The following is a 19,749-nucleotide window of genomic DNA, read 5'->3' on the forward strand; positions in this document are numbered from 1 at the left end:
GCAGATGTGGTGGTTTCTGGCAGATGTTCGCGCAGCAGCAGGCTCGCGCCCTGCAAGCAGAGAGAGTTTTACCATGATCCCTTGCATCGGATGCCTGGCTGCCACGCCCTCGCCCTCCGCCCAGCTCAGTCTGTCCCGTGAGTCTGTCTGAGCTCAGTCACACTCCCTGCTGGCTGCAGACAAGGAGGGACATCTCTTCGCCTCTTCTGCGTTAAGAAAGACAGGGTAAGTTCAGGACAGCTATTTGTTTGCAGAGCAACAACAGGCGCGTGCTTTTTACACCCAGATGCTGTGCTGGCGCCGCGGGTTACAAGTCTAAATGAAACAATGTGTTCTCTCTCTGCAGCTGACGGCCGGCGTCCTTTAATAGGAGGTAGAAAAAGTCGAGTTATTTTTTGTATTTTAAAAGCTTTTGGTGTGAGAAGAGGGGCGCGACCCTCAGTTGTAAATTCGGAATACTTTGTGTTGGGCTCGTTTTAGGGAAGGCTGCAAAGGTAAGTAAGTGTACCCTATTTGGACAACTGCCATTGCTGTTTTCCTTAAGTCGGAGCGGTGGGGTATAGTCATATGTCGATATTTGCCCTGGGTCTGTGCATTTCGCGCACTCAAAGTTGAAAACATTTTGGTGATAAGTGCCAATTTCCATCTGCATCGTACCAGGATTAACGGGTCTTTGGAGTGAAAATAGTTGTGGAAATTTGGACTTGGGAGTTGTGTTGTTATTGCAAGACGATCTGGCGAGAGGTGTGTTGTGTGAGGAGTGTGCTTTTCGCCTCTCTTGGAAGTGTCAGCGACAGCGAACTCTCTCTTTTTCAGCAGCGTCAGAGATCATGGAGAGACTTTCTGTAGTTTTGGGAGCTTGTAGACAGGGAAAGAGATGTTGTCGGCACGAGGACACTGTGAGGAGCTTGTGGCACATGGACAGTGCAAGATGCTGTGGGCCTGGGGCACTGTGAAACGTTTGAGGCACATGGACCCAGGGATGAGGAGCTTTGGGCTTGGGGACAGTGTGAGGAGCTGGGAGACCTTGACTGTGGGAGCTTTGGATATGAAGACAGTGTGAGTACATTGACAGTGTAGGATGCTTTGGGACATGGGGACAGGTTAAATTGCTCCCCTGTTGTTTTCTGGGGAAGTGGTTCAGTGAGTCCCCTTTTTTGTAGTCAGTGAGACTCTGGGGCCTTGATCCCAAGGAACCCCACTCCTGAGTGCAGGCTGTGGAGATTAATACCAATCCAGTCTAAGGAAACCTATTTGTAGGGAGACAGTAGGCAAACATTCACAGAAAAAAACATTATTGTGCCAGTATGCCAAGGGCGAAGGGGTAGTAGAAGCAATATATAAGGTGATATTGGCTCGTTTATCTATCTGCCAGATTATGTGGGTCACACTGGCTTGCTAATGGCTTCTGATATCCCTTACCATGGTGTATGGGTGCGGCATCAGTAGCCATAGGCAGTGTCAATGAAAATGATGCAGGGGCGGCACTTCTGCTAAGGCGGAGAGGCGTCGCCCCTCTGACTGTAAAAGGAAAAACCAAAATGATAATAACGCAACATTAATAACGTTACGTTATTATCCTTTTATTTGTCCCTGTGGAGCCTGAGCCATGTTAGGGCGGGGCGGGGCTGTGCGAGAGGGAGGAGGAGGGGTTGGTGCACTTGATTGCGCATGACGGTTTGGCCGGCCGAACCGCCATGCCCACTTGCCAGGCTCTTCACCCGACTGTATTGCACAACCCAGGCGGAGAACATGCACAGGCTCCCAGTCCCTGTCTGAGCGCCGAACCACGGGGCTCAGATCAATTACGATGGTGCTGTCAGCAGTGTCTTGATTGGCTTAGGGTAGTTTGGAAGCCTTTGCGCTTCCCGTTTCCTGCGTTGGACGGAGGAGAGGCGACGGCCCTTCAGATAAGTAAACTTTAATTTTTTTTCTATCCAGTCCCCCTCTGCCCTACCACTACTTTTCAAAACGTCGGCCACTTGGAATATGCAGCCACTAGCAGTGTGATAGAGAGCTTATGTAGCCGTTAGTCCATTAATAGTGTTATAGCGGCTCATTTAGCCATTGACAATGGGATTTTTGGCATTCATATCCATTGGCAATGAAATATGGGGCCTTTGTAGCCATTAGCAGTGTGGCGTGCCATTCATAACCATTAATATATAGGATAAAGTCCTTATAAGGATACTGAAAGTAATTGAGTGGATTCTGTAATAAAATAATTCCTCTATAAGGTAATGGAAGACTGAGGTGACTTGCAGTATCCTTCCAGCGTATGGCAGAGGACATTCTTTTCCTTAATATACATCGTCATACCATCACCCTTCAAACAAATCAGTTTTTTTTCTTATAGTTTCATATATTGCGAACTCGACCCGAAGGTATCAGAGCGCTTTACATGAGCACCAGTTATGCCTCAGACGTACACATACATTTTTGGTAGGCACGAGGAGATTGTCATTTGCCCCGAATAACAGGATGTTGAGCATCCCTGCTGAGACTCAAACCCGGTTCCCTAGCTTCGAGGTCTACTGCCCTAGCCATTAGGCCACACCTTCTCCCTTAAATCCTTAGTGCCCCGCTCTTTCATACAAAAAGATAGTATATTTGCAGACATGAAGAGAAAAAATTGAATCTGTAGTGTGAAACTGAACATCCCAAATATCAGTTAGTAATTTATTACAAAACGATATTAAGAGTCCATTTAATGTAAGGCAGATTTAAAAACGCTGTCATTCAAAATATTTTGAAATATGGTGCGCAATTGTATGTTCCTGTAATGACCACTAACATGCATCAAAATAAACGTCACCAATAATATCTAATTTTTCCTGATCAGTGTTCATTTTAGAAAAGACAGATCTGAAAATCTATTTTTGTTGTTTACGCTGCAGCTTTAAGATCTACCTTTCACTTTGGTTGCTGGTTCTAGCAGTAGGCATTATGACATCACAGCTCAATAGTAAAGAGCAAATTAGAGTTGTTTTTTTATACGGTGATTCCAGGCTCTCGTGTATTAAATGGAGAAAACGTAGTCATAAGCAGTGTGCTGTACACCATTTGTAGAGATTAGCAGCAATATCTGGGGCAGCTGTAACTACCAGTTGTGTAGTACGGGGCATATGTAGCCAACAGCATAGCACTACGAAGCTCTACAAGATAGTTATGGGCATGTGTAGCTATTAAGGGCGTGGTATGGGGCATTTGTGAACCTCAGCAGTATGCTATGCATCTTTCAGCAGCGAGGTAGAGGGCATTTGTAGCTCTTAGCAGTGTGGTATGCAGCATTTGTCGTCTACAGTAGTGGTTATGGAGTAGTGGTAGCTGTAAGTGTTTAAAGGGGCATTTGTAGCCTTTACAGTGTGCCATGCAGCATTTGAAGCTACAACCGTGTTTTATGAAGCATTTTGTATCATTTTGGAGTCTCACAGCACAGGTGTAGTTATTGGCATTGTGCAATGCAGCTTTTGTAGCTATTAGCAGCGGGTTATGGAACATTTGTAGCTATTAGGAGGCTGGTCTGGGGCATTTGTAGCTATTAGGAGGCCGGTCTTGGACATTTGTAGCTATTAGGAGGCTGGTCTTGGACATTTGTAGCTATTAGGAGGCCGGTCTGGGACATTTGTAGCTATTAGGAGGCTGGTCTGGGACATATGTAGCTATAAGGAGGCTGGTCTGGGGCATTTGTAGCTATTAGGAGGCTGGTCTGGGACATGTGTAGCTATTAGGAGGCTGGTCTGGGACATGTGTAGCTATTAGGAGGCTGGTCTGGGGCATTTGTAGCTATTAGGAGGCCGGTCTGGGACATTTGTAGCTATTAGGAGGCCGTTTGTAGCTATTAGGAGGCCGGTCTGGGACATTTGTAGCTATTAGGAGGCCGGTCTGGGACATGTGTAGCTATTAGGAGGCTGGTCTGGGGCATTTGTAGCTATTAGGAGGCCGGTCTGGGACATTTGTAGCTATTAGGAGGCCGGTCTGGGACATTTGTAGCTATTAGGAGGCCGGTCTGGGACATGTGTAGCTATTAGGAGGCCGGTCTGGGGCATTTGTAGCTATTAGGAGGCTGGTCTGGGGCATTTGTAGCTATTAGGAGGCTGGTCTGGGGCATTTGTAGCTATTAGGAGGCTGGTCTGGGACATGTGTAGCTATTAGGAGGCTGGTCTGGGGCATTTGTAGCTATTAGGAGGCCGGTCTGGGACATGTGTAGCTATTAGGAGGCTGGTCTGGGACATGTGTAGCTATTAGGAGGCTGGTCTGGGGCATTTGTAGCTATTAGGAGGCTGGTCTGGGGCATTTGTAGCTATTAGGAGGCCGGTCTGGGCATTTGTAGGTATTAGGAGGCCGGTCTGGGACATTTGTAGCTATTAGGAGGCCGGTCTGGTACATGTGTAGCTATTAGGAGGCTGGTCTGGGGCATTTGTAGCTATTAGGAGGCTGGTTTTGTGTAGCTATTAGGAGGCTGGTCTGGGACATTTGTAGCTATTAGGAGGCTGGTTTGGGGCATGTGTAGCTATTAGGAGGCTGGTCTGGGACATGTGTAGCTATTAGGAGGCTGGTCTGGGGCATTTGTAGCTATAAGGAGGCTGGTCTGGGGCATTTGTAGCTATTAGGAGGCTGGTTTGGGGCATTTGTAGCTATTAGGAGGCTGGTTTGGGGCATTTGTAGCTATTAGGAGGCTGGTCTGGGACATTTGTAGCTATTAGGAGGCTGGTCTGGGACATTTGTAGCTATTAGGTGGCTGGTCTCGGACATTTGTAGCTATTACTAATGAGTGTGGAGAATGTGCAGCCTCAAGAAGTGTTATTTGTGCGATTTGCATCTCTCAGCAATGCGACAGAAGAATAAAAAGATATTATGTGGAATTGTATCCATGACCATAGTCATGCAGAGCTCTTGAACACGTGCAGATTGATATGGGGATATAAAGCGAATATCAGCAATGTGTCGGGTCCTATTAGGCGCACTCTGTGAGGCCAACCGCACCCAGGTGCTAGGGTCACCCAGTGCCCAAACAGGTGAAGGCTACAGTCGGATTGGTAAGGAGGGTACTCAGGAAATGGCCCAAGGGCTGATAGCCGAGCTCCAGCTGTGGCCCGTTTTTTGGGCAGCCTGGGGCCTGTCTATGCTGTTTGGATGCCGCCAGCGGCCCAGTGGGAGCCTGAGTGGCATTTCTGGAGGCAGATGGGCGGAGACGTCACTCCTTTTTTCTTGCTGGGCCGGCCCATTAATGAATGTAGATTGGGGGAGCGGGGAGGGGGCCTGAGCAGACGTGGTCTCACTTGCATTCATGTGTGGTTCAGCAGTGTGAACTAATCCACGCATTTTATTATCTAATTAAAATTAAGAAAACATCGGCAAATCTAGGCCACTTCTTTTTTGCGTGCCCGGGCCTATTTTCGATCCAAATCCAACCCTGTTGAAGGCCTCTTCTTGCTCCCCAGCTCACACACGTATGTGACGGCCAAAGTTGTCTAGAGGGGTAGGCCATCGGGCAGCTCTGGTATTCTGCTGGGAAATGGAGGGTGGTGCCGGAGGCGCTGGGGGAACCGGGCCCTCTCTCCAGCTTTGCCTGTGGAAGGCTGTGCTCCTCGGGAGCTGGCACCCCGGATAACGAGACCCTTTCGGAAACCTGCAGACCATCACCGGACCCCTCTCGAACTGGTGTCTTGGAGGCGGGGGTCCTCTCACGCTGGTGCCAGGTTGGCGCTGCGGTGATTGAGCCCCTCTCGATTCGTGCTGGTTCCTGTCAGGTTGTGTGACTCTGAAGCTGGCACTGTGGAGACTGGGCCCCTGTCAGACAGGCGCTATGGATGCGTGGCTGCGCCTGCTGGCAGGACCCTCTGACTGACTCCGGCGTGGAGACTGGGTGGCTGGTCCTCTCTTGAGACTGAGCTCGGCTATGAAACTTCTGCTTAGCCCAGGCCTTCCCTGCCCGGTGTGTGGCTCCAGCAGTATTCTGTCTAAAGTGAATGGCAGAGGGAACCAAACGCACATGTAATGCGGGGCATTTACATTTGTTTACAAAGTCATACAAGGGATTTACTGCCATGTTATGACCAGGTATGGTTCGTAGCAGGCTAATGAGCGCTGATTGCCTTCTGGCCAGATGTAGCGCTCACAGAAGCACAGACTGTTTTGAGGGGGTTTCTAGGTCACCGTTCCTAAATCCTGCTCTGATTCTAGTAGGGCAATCCCTCTTCCTCTGTGGCAATGACTAGCAACCCTGGCTGCACCTCGTTATTATTGAACATTGTTGTCACAAAATGCTGAAAGTGCAGGGCACATTTTGGCTGTCAGTCAGGCTACATCTCTGGTCACTTCAGGGTGAACCAAGCCTCCGTTATTTTCTGTCATGGCGGCCTACACGAACGAGGCAAATGTCCATGGGCGTAGCCTTTAGAAAGCAAAGATGCTCTGATGCTAAATTCATTTTTTTTTTTTTAAACATTTGGAAAATTATTGTGTTTTTATTTTCCATGGCTCCGGCCTGCTACATTGATTAATCTACTCTAAACATAGCCCTGAATCTTTTGCCAGTGGCACCTGTTTGTTTGAGTGTGTGTTTGGTACAGTGGCAGCTCCTCCGATAAGGCGGAGGAGCGTCGCCCCACTGCTTTTCACAGTGTAAATAAAGGAAAAATAAAATGATAATAACTCAATGTTATTATCATTTAATTTATTTCTACTGCGACGGCTTTGTGGGCGGGGCTGCTCTGCTGACAGAGGAGCAGGGGGAGGAGTGGTAGGCCCTCTGTTAGTGCGCATGAATATTTGGCCGGCGGTTTCGGGCTGGCCAAACAGTCATGAGCACTTTGCGTGTTCTCCACTCAGGTTGCATTACAGTTGGGTGGAGAACATGCCCAGGCCCCCAGTCCCCATCTGAGAGTCGAACCACAGCGTTCAGACAAATCATAACAGCGTTGTGATTGGCTTTTGGGAGCTTGGTTGTGCCTTCTGCTCCGGCTGGAGAGGTGCAGCAAGGAGGTAAGTTTCGCCGGGTCTGGTGGCTTAGTGGTTTAATGCGTCCACTGTGGAGGCCTGTGTTCGACCTCATGGTCACAGGTGTAATTCCCAGTGGGTCCACTCAGCCTTTCATCCTTCCGAAGTCGATAAAAAGAGTACCATTGAGTTTGGTAACAATAAACATCTGTTATTCAGCACTAAGATACCATTCTGGGCGAACGAACATGTTTTGTTATCTCCACAACAACACGCTGCCTGACAACACACTGAAACCAATAAACAGCCTATTACAATCATATAATAAAACATAGTTCTAAATGGATTTTCTTTGGTCTTCATTTTCTTCTTTAGTTGTCCAGCCAACACGTACTTCATCGCCTGGGACGCTTACCCACGACTTCTTCAGGGCTGGAAAACCATTTACAAACCATTGTAGTGTGTGAGAACAACACACACTATGCATATTTAGTGTGGTGGAAACCAAAGCATACAACTAATTCAAGCCGTGTAACCCATTGCAAAACTAGATCCATATGATACTAAATAAATCATTCCAAGCATATTCTGCCAAATGCAAACATAATATGTTATACATTTTTGTACAAAATTAGCGCTCAATCCTAGTGTCCTATGACGGGACATGGTGCAGTTATCCATATAACTATATATGTGAGTGAGTGAAAATACATGCCCATAAGGGGATCATTCTAGCCCCTCCAACTGTGAACTGAGCTTGAAATTTCGCACACAAAAGAACAGCTGTCAATGTCAAATCACTTAGAATCAAAATATAAAAGTGAACAAAAATGATAAGTATAGTTGAATGCCTAGAGTGTTGCGTATTTCACCCCATCTGCATAAAAGTCAAAGAAACTAATGAATGAAGAAATCCTACCTTTGCGCCGGTTGTTTATTGATTTCAGTGTGTGCTCAGGCAGCGTGTTGATGTTGAGGTAGATATTTTTGGATCAAATTGAAGGGTTTTGGGGGGTTCCCCATCCCCCTGAGCACCACTAACAGGTACACTTAGGACGCACCCGTAAATTGTGAGCGTCAATTCCACACCGTGGTCCCTCAACCCACCACGTAGCAATGTTATGTTACCTCTAAATAAAACACAAAAATGAGCAGCTGTGGCAATTGAAAGGACTTAACAGACCCCTGTTTATTCTAGAGGGTTGATTCATTCTTGGCAGCTCACCTTCTCTGTACTCTGGTGCTATGTGCACCACTACAACCGTTTGCAGATACAGTTCTTCAGTCCAATTCAAAGACAGCACAAGCCAGAGTTAACCCCTTCGCTGCTGGCAGGATTCCCCCGCTGTGCTGGGCGGTGGGGGGCCCCGCACAGCGCCCCGGTGCTTATGACGAGCTCAGCTCGTCATGAGCCACGGCGCTCCGGTGCTCATGACTAGTTCAGCTCGTCATAACCACGCCGAATTCCAATGGAACGCTCAGCACAGCAGGCGAATTAGCCCAGCATGCGAGCGTTCCATTTAACGGGCGCAGTCATGACGAGCTCAGCTCGTCATGAGCACCGTGGCTCATGACGAGCTGAGCTCGTCATGAGCACAAGAGGGGTTAAATATGAACTGAGGTTTAAAGAATGAAACGCATTGGCTGCTTGCATACGTGTTTTGCCTAGAGGGTGGTCAATAAAGGCAGATCTTTTGGATACTGCAATCGCTGTTGTTATTGAACTCTGAATTGTGCTCGCTTTGAATTGGACTGATAACCATCTCTTGCATGATCACCAATGTAGCTTCGGATCACGCTGCAGCACAGCGACTGCTATCTTACCCTCTTGCCCACACTAGGGATCACTGCTTCCTGATATTGGCTGGACCTGTCAGCTGCTGTTTTTACCTCCTTTGATCATGCCTCTCTCATCCTCACCCTAAAGTCTCTTATGGGATTCATGAGCAACATTATTTACTAGTTGTCTTTCTACCCATCCAAATGACGCCATTTCGTTCATGTGTACCTCCAGTTCTAAGAAGATCCCCATCATCCGTGGAGTCTCTCAGGGTACCATGTTGTTCTCCATTACCTTCAACCTGTACAATTAACAATTTGGACTCAAAGTTCCAAAAACTGCATAAAAATTCACCAATTCGCTAATGACACTCAACTCTGCTCCAAAGTCTCCACTGCTCTACACATCCAACACCTCAGACACTGCCTGCACTGTGTCCAGACATATATATCCACCATCTATCTGAAACTTTAAACCACCAAAACAGATTTCATACTATTTGTCTTGATCAACAAGCAATGGGTATTTCAAGGCTGTTCAACATGAAACTGGATAGATTGAAATGTTTACCCAATGCTGGTGTATTCTCATCTAGCTGGACAACAATCTCCACCTGGGGAAACACATCACCAAAACTGCCATCTGGTATTAACTTTCTCTAGTAATGTAGTCAAATTGTGCCTCCCAGAAAGAAACTTCAGAGGTGCTCTACAGGCTTTCAAACTTGTGGATCTTGATTGTTGCAATCGGCCTCCAAGACTTTACAATTAAATAAGAGCCGGTGTCGACTCCCACAGCTCTGCTATCCTTATCATCTGTTGACTGTAATTTTGCCTTTGACTTTCTACAAAGTATAGTTGCTTTTTTGCTATCTTTACGCTATAAATATACCTCTTGCATACCTTTCCGCGACAAAACGATGACTTCACCTCTTGTCCGATCTAGAGAAACCGCATCTGCCTCTCGCATCCCATTTTCTTTAACTCTGGTTTTGAAGATTGCTAGAATACCAGCACCAAAACAAATAGAATATGTGGTGGGGGGAGGTTAACTTTTAATCAGGGTTTCTTAAGGGATGGCTTGCCCCACTACAAAAATGCCCATTTTGCTATGATTGAGTTGAAGGCCTATTCGCATGTGTTTGCTAAAAACTGACAGGACTGTCCAATGCGTTGTCTTTTTCCAACATCGGTGGATGTGCATATGCTTGCATGCACTTCTGTATGGTAAAATATTTTTTAAAAGCATGCTTTTATACATTGGTAGAAAATCAGCTATTAGTCACTACTCACCAATATTTGATGCCTACCTTAGGGAAGATTTCACTGTATAGATACTTTCGCACTGGAGCCAGCCCAGAAGCTGGAAGGTATCCTAGTGCCTGCATTTAATTAGGGTCTTTCTCTTCTAAGTGAAGACTAATGCAAGCTAATTCTGACAGCTCCCACCATCCACGGTGGGTTGGTCAAAAGAATGAATCTGATTCCCCAGGTTAAGCAGTGTCTTCCTAACATTCATCTACGCAGCTGCAGTCACTCAGTTGGGACTGAAGCCAGACTGGACATCTGAAAAGAATCAGTTCTTCTTAAGATGATTTTGCGGTTGAAACGTTGCTTTTGCTGCCATATTTTGCTCAGAAACAGGGGGTAGAATTCAGTCTAAAGTTAGCTGCTTTATTAGCGGTCAAACTAGGCTTCTTCACTAGTGGTCGCACAAGAGCTTGTTTCAAACCTCTAAAAAATGTCTGGTATCGGACAGCATGGGCGGATATTCTGCCAAATGTTGTCAAGCTCAAAAAATATGTAGGGGTGAGCCAAGGCTCTCATTTGTGAATACTTTGGATGTTGTCTTAGCTAGAGACCTTCATTCTTTCACAAGACCTTTTGCTTCTCTCTTGGCTGCATATATTAAAGAGTGATACATGAATATCTTCAACTTTTTCAAAGAATAGACAGAACTAACAACGTTTTGGTAAGCAGTGCTATAGCCTTCTTTTGGATGATAGACCACAAACAATTTAAACAGTTTCAGGTGGTGTTCTGTGCCTGGCATGTCCTGTCTTTAAAATGGTTTTGGTGAAAGAATCTCCTTCAGTACCTTTGACAAAGAATTGCAGTTTACTTTGTCCTAATCATCTTGTGTCTCCATCTGTTTGTGTTCATCAAGTAGAAACTATCTAAGAAAACTCAAACCTTTTACCAGTTTTTTATTAGTTCTATTTTCTTTTCTAATATACTGGTGCCAGTACATTTATTACTGCCTCAGATGCTTCAGATGATTGACCTTGGTTCTCTGGAGGGGCTGCCTAGTATCATATGTTCATTAAAGATGGCTGGTGTAAACATTGCTCAGGCAAGTGCTCATTCCTGAATCCCCAGTCCTCGTCACACAAGACAGAACTCCTTTCTAAGCTTCTCCATGTTTAAGGCTGACTGCTGGACATATGGCCATTTAGAATCTTCCACCCCTCTTTTTATAATCCATGTCCAGACACATGTGTGATTTAGCATCTCATGCTTCTACATTTGTGTTGCTTGGGGTGGCTCCTTTGAAGTGCCCACTCCTCTGTCCTGACCTATGCCCAGGAAGCAATCTGTCAGAGCAGGAGTGACTCCAACTATATACCTAACAAAAGGTTATATAGGCCCCTAGCCCTAATCTTTAGGATTCATTTTTCAGCCCCATCTCCTTCCTGAGATGCGCCCAGGCCCCACTGACCAATGATCTTTATAGAATCAAAGAAACCCTTTTTGAAGTGCACAAAAGAACATGGCTCTCTTTCCCTCCACGGCGTATCCCACTCAGCTCTCAGGAAAGTAGCAATCCACAAATCTGTCTAGGTGCTTCCTCCACATGCCTTGCTCAAGACCCTGGGCTTCCAATACAGATCCTACAGGCCTCCATGTATCGTACCACTAACAGGCACATATACATTATAGCATATAGCATGCAGCACACAACGTGCTACACAGCGCTACATGATAACACCATGTAGGCCAAGGGCGAGTTAAGCACACAGCAGCTGAACTGTACATGAGTGGGCTGGTACGCTCCACTCTAGTGACATGTTAAAAGGCCTGTTCACACTACTGATCATCATTACTGAAACCCGGGTTGTTGCCGCCACCATGATCCTGCTTCTTAACTTTGTGGTAAAGGAAGTATCCCTTTAGCACTTATGAGCGTGGCTCTCTTGGCATGATCTGTGTTGGCCCATGACCACAAATCCGCACTAGGGATCCTGATATCATTGCAGCTGAGGCACTGAGGGTGGGGGGTGCATGTCTGTCACCAAGCGATGGGCTTTCCATACTAACAGGGCCCAACCCTCTTCATATGATTTGTGTGATGTATCTTGCTGGTGATGGAGCTCGTGCTTCCATGGCAGGTGACACATGCATATTCAGAGAGAGAACTATGAGTGTGAGAAAAGGAAAATAAAACAGGCACGGGGGATTAGGGATGGTTTGGAGGGGAACCGTACCACACTTTTGGGAGATTCTGCTGCCATCAGAGACCCCGAAAAGATCAGGGACTGGTACAGAGGGGGGCGGGTGTATCTGGAGATTAATCAATCACTCAGTCGTCGAGATAGTCTTGCAAGTCCTGTAGGACAAAGTGCAGCAGAGGGTTAATTGTAGCCTTTGTGATTTGAGCAGGAACACATCTCGAATTAGAAGGGGGAAATGGTTAGAGTGGGAGCTGGCAGATGCCCGACAGGCTGGCGATGTATTTTCTAGAACCTGCCCTCTGTGGCATTTCTGATGAGGAAATGTTGGCTTTTGCAGGAATCGAGTCTGAGTAACACCAGGGTGCGGCTGTTCGCTTCCGGGGTGGAGAGCAGCCTTGCTGCCACACCCTTCTGCCGCAGCACAGCAGCAACAGAACAGGGGGCCCTCCAGGCCTGGATATTTTAAAGGAAGCAGGCGTGATGCATGTCCTAGAAGTATGGATCTTGACTCGTTCTGTTCCAGATGTTCAAATGTTCACAATAGTTTCTGTAATAACTGGAGTAGTAAAAACTCCCTACACAATGGTAAGCCAATATTTGACCTGTGAGAACCTGTGAGCTAGCTCCAATGACTTGGGGGCCATCATGTGGTCCCAGCGCATCCTCGAGCTATCCTGCAGATCCAAGAGGCGCAGCTGTGAGATCTACTGGATACCATGGCCATACAAATAGGAGCAGGTGTTTGAGAGCAAGCTCTGCTGCCCAATCTGTCTCTGTCCCAGGTAAACTAAGAGACTCTCTGTTGTGGAAGGACTAGCTCTACTGTTGCTCTGTGAGGCATAACCCAAGGGCTGAATATGCGGCTCGGAGTCTGTCTCTCTACGGTTGCTCAAGGAATGGCTCTGCTTTTTACGGTCTATCTCTGTAATGGGCAAGTGAAGGGATGGCTCTGTCATTCATTGATGGTCTTGCTATATTTATTCATGTGAGAGTTTTATAAAGCGCAAGCTAGACCCAAAGGTATCAGAGCACAACAGTAAAGGTCCACATCAAAGATAACAAGTCTAAACAGAGCATCTGAGACGGAGCGCTTTACAACAGTAAATGTTCTCGGGTATTCACAGAGCAGCGAAATCATGTGTAACAGCAAAAACAGCGCTGTATTTATTCATGTGAGAGTTTTATATAGCGCTAGCTAGACCCGTAGGTATTTATTTATTCCATTGGTTTGCCAAGGGATGGCTCTGCTGTTCATGCTCTGTCGCTGTAATTAGCAGATGGCTGTGCAGTCCATGGTTTATATCTTTTATTAGTAACCCAAAGGGTGGACGTGTTGTGAGACAAGGGAGGGCTCTGCTGTCCTAGGTAAATAAAGTCTCAAAGAGTATCTCTGTCTCTGGCCCTCGTCAACACCTGCCTGGCTCCTTCACCGCTGTCCTCAATAACCGCAATGTCAACGACTACATTCAGGTTGGCGATACACAAAACACCATGACACTAAAACTGCCAGGATCTGAAAATGGAAGGAAAGCGCAGGTTAGCCAACACTTACAAAAATGTGTGATGAAAAATCAAATAGAATTGATTTCCTTAATGCAAAGGGACTGTATTTGAAAAGGGGTAGGAGGGGCAGGTTCTGGTAAACTTTATTTGAGAGTTGGTAGTGTTCCCCTGCACGATTGTCTTGGCCCCAACAAACTTTTTATTTTAAATTCACAAAGGGTATGGTTCTCTAGGAGGGTATCCCTTCCCTTTTGCAAATGGGTTCCCACCCTAACTTGAAGGTCAGTGAATTTCATTGTTTATGAATTGCTTAAAGTTCAAAACATTGACACATTTTATACTGACTTGCAATTCGGAACTAGCGCCTGCAGCAGGCCCCCTTCCGAGAATAGGTATCCATTGGCAGGGCCATTTTACGAGTCAGCAAACGTTTACCGACTCCTGAAATACTATTAGTACATAGACAGGCCTACTTGGAAATCGCAGAGTTAGGTTAGTACCTCTGGCCCAAACAATATCAACTGCACATACTTGTTCAAATGGATTTCGAACCCTATTGAACATTGGAGTGCTAAGAAACGTCACTCGCTGTGTAAGGCTATTAAAAGTCAGTGTTCTTTTTATTAGGGTTCATAATAAACCCCTCCCTGCACCTCTTTTCGCCCGGGGGTTGTTCATGCAAATAGCAATGCACGTCCAGTCGACAGATAAAATTATGAAAATGTATACAGATTGTAACCCAGTTATACTCTGTCCCGTTTTACAAGACACACACATTTACATTTACATGTGTCAGGATCTGGCACTACCAGGAAGTGAGAGGCGCTGGCATCACTTGGGAATACTAGCATCCAACAAGTGCCTAGATATGAATCCGTTTGTAGTGGGCGCTGTACAAGAGATTCAGGTTGATGCTCAAAGGCATGGGGGCAGAGTGGATGCCTCCAGGGGCCTCTCGATGCTTACTTACTCCCTGCTTAGGGGAGTGGCTGCATCAGTGCCAACCTTCCGGATGTTGTTCTTTTTCCAGTTTCAGGACCGCTTCTTCTTGGCATGTGGTATTTTTGGCATAGGTTGGACGTGAGTGCGGCCTTAGCACACGCAATGCAGGGAATGCCGCCCTCTGTGCGCTGACGACAAGCACTGTGGACAGGAGACCCCCTTAACCCTGCTTTATTTATAAACGTGGGCGCCTCTGGTGAGATCATGGGGAGGTTACACTTAGACAGGCTGGGGCCTGTTGCATATTAATAGCATTCCTCTGACACTGAATTATTGGTGTTTACAGCAGACGGCGTGTAATGTGGGGACAGGGTCTGCCCCCGCTGGGCAATGAGTCAGACTGATCAAACAGAATATTGGCTGCTCTGCTGCAGACGGTGTTCCATCTCCAGCGGGGTGATGTATGCCATGCACGTCGAGGCCTTTTCTCAGGGCACTCAGAGCGATACGTTCGTCTTACACCGCTCCCTGTTTGAGAGATGCCCACGTCGATGAGTACATTCCGTGCTGCTTGACTTACCGCTGAATAGGAGTCCCAGCTGAGAGGCCACTATTTGAATGGGCACAATAACAAAGCTGTATTTCACTGCCTTGAGGATACGTTTTTGTGGAGGATCTTGTGTGGATCAATTTAAGAGCCCCAGGATTATTTGTTACCCCCCTCCTGCTAGACTGCGAACTGTCTTTCCTTTCACTGCGCGGTGGTGAAGATGTGGTGGCTGGGGTATTTTACTTCGATCCCCTAACGCCTTTGGATAAATAATTCAGAAATGCCAGATAGATGAGCAGGGACATCTGGTAAAAAAAGGGCGCAGCATTGCCAAGAGAATCCCATTAAAACCTTCCAAGAGGCGCTGTTGCTGCCAAAAAGGTTTGTTTCCACACACCCACTATACATTCTTCCCCTATGACACAGAGCTCCACAGCCTATAATCCCTTGTACTGCAGTATTCTTACCACCCCTGGACAAGGCTTCAACCGCAGCCCATTGCACAGACCCGAGAGAGCAGGAGGCAGAAGCAGAGAACCAATGCCAAGGTGCTCGGGCGGTGCTTGAATCAAGGGTGATACCTATGATCCCCACCCAGTGCACTACAGTCAGAGCACGGCCCAAGTGGAAAGCACAGCCTCGGGGCATGCATGTCACGAGCTGGCAGTCCTTCGTCGAGGGAAAGGTAATATTGCTTTCCTCCCAGCCATTCAACACATCAGTGTTGCTCAGTGCTCCGGAGCCAGATATCAGTAGAACATTCTGGCCCAAATCCCAAAATGCCTTTTGATTTCCCATGTGTGCAGGGGTCTGACAGGACTATAGGTTCTTTTCCCCCCATAGATGTCCAGTCCCCAGACTTTTTTTTGGGGGGGGGGGGGGGGGGGGGGGGGGCTTCCTCTGTGTTCATGGAGGGCGTCGCGTGGAGAATTCCTCCAGGTCGCTCGCGCCGCTCTCCCATTGGCCGCCTCTTTTGCCATAAACCATCTCGCCGAGGGAGCGCTGTGCTTACCATATAAGGGAACAGCTAGTTTCCCCTGTCTCTGGCTCTGGTCCCACTCCTGCACTTTAGGTCTTCCTGCCGGATCTTGTGTAAACGATGGCGCCTGTTTACACGTTCCTCTGAAATCTTGGCCTCCTCACAGCGGAGGACTTTCGCCCCGCCGGTTTTCGGTGCGGCCAGGGTGTTTCCCTGCCCCTGGCAGTCCTGGTCCTCCAGATAACGTGTTACTCACTTGACACATAAGCCTTGGACGACGACGTTGTTTCCTCGGGCGTGTGTAAAGACCTGTTTTTTTTTCTCCATGGCCTGGTCCTATGTGCCCGGAATGTTTCTATTGAAACCGCTTGCGCATGCGCAGTTCGTGACATTATACATATGGTAATTGCAGCTTTTACCCACCAGCACTGCTTTAGAAAGGGCTGTGAGCATTTGGGTACATAAAGAAGACAGTGAAGTGCTGCCCAAATGTGTTTTAAGTTATTGTAGATGCGGGTCCACTTAAGAATGCAGGCCCGGATTTGCTATGTATGGCATGACCACACGGCCACCACATTACTTCCTGTGCGTGCGTTCAGAAGGACGCAAACATATTTTTAAAGGTACAGCTGTGCTGCAAAAGGTACAAACGTGGCACCTGTGCAGCTTCCGGCCATGGGCGGCCTTAGGAATGTGCAAGCTGTGCACCTGCACAGGGCCGCCAAACCCCCTGGGCCGCCACGCCAATATATATCCATAATATAATAATCCTCTGAGGATGAATACATATTTGCGCTCTGGCTCTGTTCCACTTCCAAACACCCTGACCCCCCTCTTTTCACTGGCCTCCGTGCCTGGCCCCTGCTCTGACCCCCTCTTCCAGGCCCCCCTACCTACGCTCCCTGCCCAGGGCCACCATGAGCCTAGAGCCGCCCCTGTTCCGGCAGACACGTGCAGCGCATGGTGCAGAATTGTAGCGCAACCAGCCCCTGCGTGTTTTGGCGTCCATTCCACTCGGGATACATTTTAGGTATCAAACGTATTCAGAATGCTGTTGCTCGGCCCCTTCAGCAACGGATAGCTCTCTCCTGCGTTGATTTGATGTGGAGGTGTGTGTGTGGGGGGGGTTAAGTCACTAAATAAATAAAAATATCACTTACGATGGCTGACTCTAAGTTTGACAGTTGAACAAAGAACCCCCTTTCGCAGGATCACAGTGATGTCATGAGGCAAGCGCGCAGCCATTAAAACATCCCAAGTATACCCCACACAGTTACCAAAAGAATGTCCAGAGACTTGGAACTGAAAATAGCTTGTCATTCCACAGACCCTATCTACACCCGGAACAACTGTGGTCAAATCCATGCCCTGAAGGGTTTGATACATTAGAGCAGAGTGGAGCGTTGCCCCTGGTGTCCTCGGATGGACCCTAGTGCGGGTGAAGGACGTCACCTTTCACACACTATCCACCACATAGGGAGGCACAGGCTGTCCACAGTGTCCAGACAATGGCACAGGGCACCCGAAGTGCGAAGATACCGCCAATGGCACAAAATAGCAGCAGTGCTTAGTTTGTTAAAAATAGTGCAGGCTTCCAAAGTTCGTCTTTGAAGCCCACACTCCGCTGCTAAATGCTGGTTGATAAATACCAAGGCTGCCTGTTATTGATTCCACTAAATGCCGTTTTCTTTCACAACCCAACACTTCCCATCTCTTGGTCTCACTATCTTTCGCTTGCTTATTCTCCTTTTTCTGCCTTTCTCGCTTTCTGGGTCAAAGTCGGATGATGACAAATAAGTCCTGATCCCCAGAAAAAAAGAGTGCCTGTGCCCAGCACCTGCAACCACCGGCTCCAATTAAGCACTGAATAGCAGGAGGCTCATAGACTGCTATAGTCTCTATTGGTTGCCGGAGCTGCACTGCTGGTTGCCACACACCTGCTGCTCCTAAGCCAAAAGACAATGCGACTAGTGCTTCAGGGCAAGGTAGGCTGGAGTACATTTATTGCATTATCTGCTTGGAGGGTCCTGACCTGGAGATGAAGAAGGGCTCTGATGGCAATGGAATGTGTTCTATAGGAACCTTTAGCTAGGGAATACCACTTATTTTGCCCGATACAGCCATAAATGGGGCTTTGGTATCCAGCTATTTTAGGAAAGTTTGTCATATTGACTTTTGTGCTTTTCTATCAATAAGAAGAGTGTTGATCAGTGCTCAAGCTTCTCCCTACTCTATAGGAACACCCCCCCCCCAAATAACACCTCTCCCCTAAAGGGGACATGCATGAAACGCCAACTGAGCTGCTCCATCCTAAACTGAAACCCCATATGTACATGAAACTCCATCTGAGACTATAAATACCCATACTTCTGATGCACATGTGATCCCATCTGAGGCCAAAACTCTCCACCCATATGAAATGCACTAGGCTCCACCTCCGGGTACAACACTCCATGCTCCATCTGAGGCAACTAACCCACCCTCGGTATCCTCATGACTTTCCATCTGAGGCTACAAACCCACCCTTGTTATCTACATGACTTTCCATCTGAGGCTACAAACCCACCCTTGTTAACTTCATGACGTTCCATCTGAGGCTACAAACCCATCCTCTGTATCTACATGACTTTCCATCTGAGGCTACAAACCCACCCTTGTTATCTACATGACTTTCCATCTGAGGCTACAAACCCACCCTCGGTATCCTCATGACTTTCCATCTGAGGCTACAAACCCATCCTCTGTATCTACATGACGTTCCACCTGAGGCTACAAACCCACCCTCGGTATCTACATGACGTTCCATCTGAGGATACAAACCCATCCTCGGTATCTTCATGACGTTCCATCTGAGGCTACAAACCCATCCTCTGTATCTACATGACGTTCCATCTGAGGCTACAAACCCACCCCCGTTATCTCCATGACGTTCCATCTGCGGCTACAAACCCACCCTCGGTATCTCCATGACATTTCATCTGAGGCTGCAAACCCACCAAAGGTATCGACATGACGTTCCAGATGAGGCTACAAACCCACCCTCGTTATCTACGTGACGTTCCTTCTGAGGCTACAAACCAACCCTCATTATGTACGTGACGTTCTATCAGAGGCTACAAACCCACCCTTGTTATGTACGTGCCGTTGTATCTGAGTCTACAAACTCACCCTTGTTATTTACATGATGTTCCATCTGAGCCTACAAACCCACCCTCTGTATCTACATGACGTTCCATTTGAGGCTACAAACCCACCTTCGGTATCCTCATGACGTTCCATCTGAGGCTACAAACCCACCCTCGTTGTCCACATGATGTTCCATCTGAGGCTACAAACCCATCCTCGGTATCTACATGACGTTCCACCTGAGGCTACAAACCCATCCTCGGTATCTACATGACGTTCCACCTGAGGCTACAAACCCACCCTCGGTATCTACATGACGTTCCATCTGAGGCTACAAACCCATCCTCGGTATCTACATGACATTCCATCTGAGGCTACAAACCCACCCTCTGTATCTACATGACGTTCCATCTGAGGCTACAAACCCATCCTCGGTATCTATATGACGTTCCATCTGAGGCTACAAACCCATCCTC

The 19,749-nt window shown here is 47.4% G+C and overlaps 1 protein-coding gene across 1 annotated transcript in view; it reads left to right on the forward strand.

Moving 5' to 3' along the window:
- Positions 1–89: 89 nt before the first annotated feature.
- MYADM (myeloid associated differentiation marker) overlaps positions 90–19,749 on the forward strand; it is a 62,115-nt gene continuing 42,455 nt past the window's right edge. Inside the window, exon 1 of the mRNA XM_086930363.1 lies at positions 90–225. The gene's annotated coding sequence lies outside the window, so the exon portion shown is untranslated. The remainder of the gene's footprint in view (positions 226–19,749) is intronic.

Source organism: Lissotriton vulgaris, chromosome 7 (assembly GCF_964263255.1).
Source record: "Lissotriton vulgaris chromosome 7, aLisVul1.2, whole genome shotgun sequence".
NCBI lineage: Eukaryota > Metazoa > Chordata > Amphibia > Caudata > Salamandridae > Lissotriton > Lissotriton vulgaris.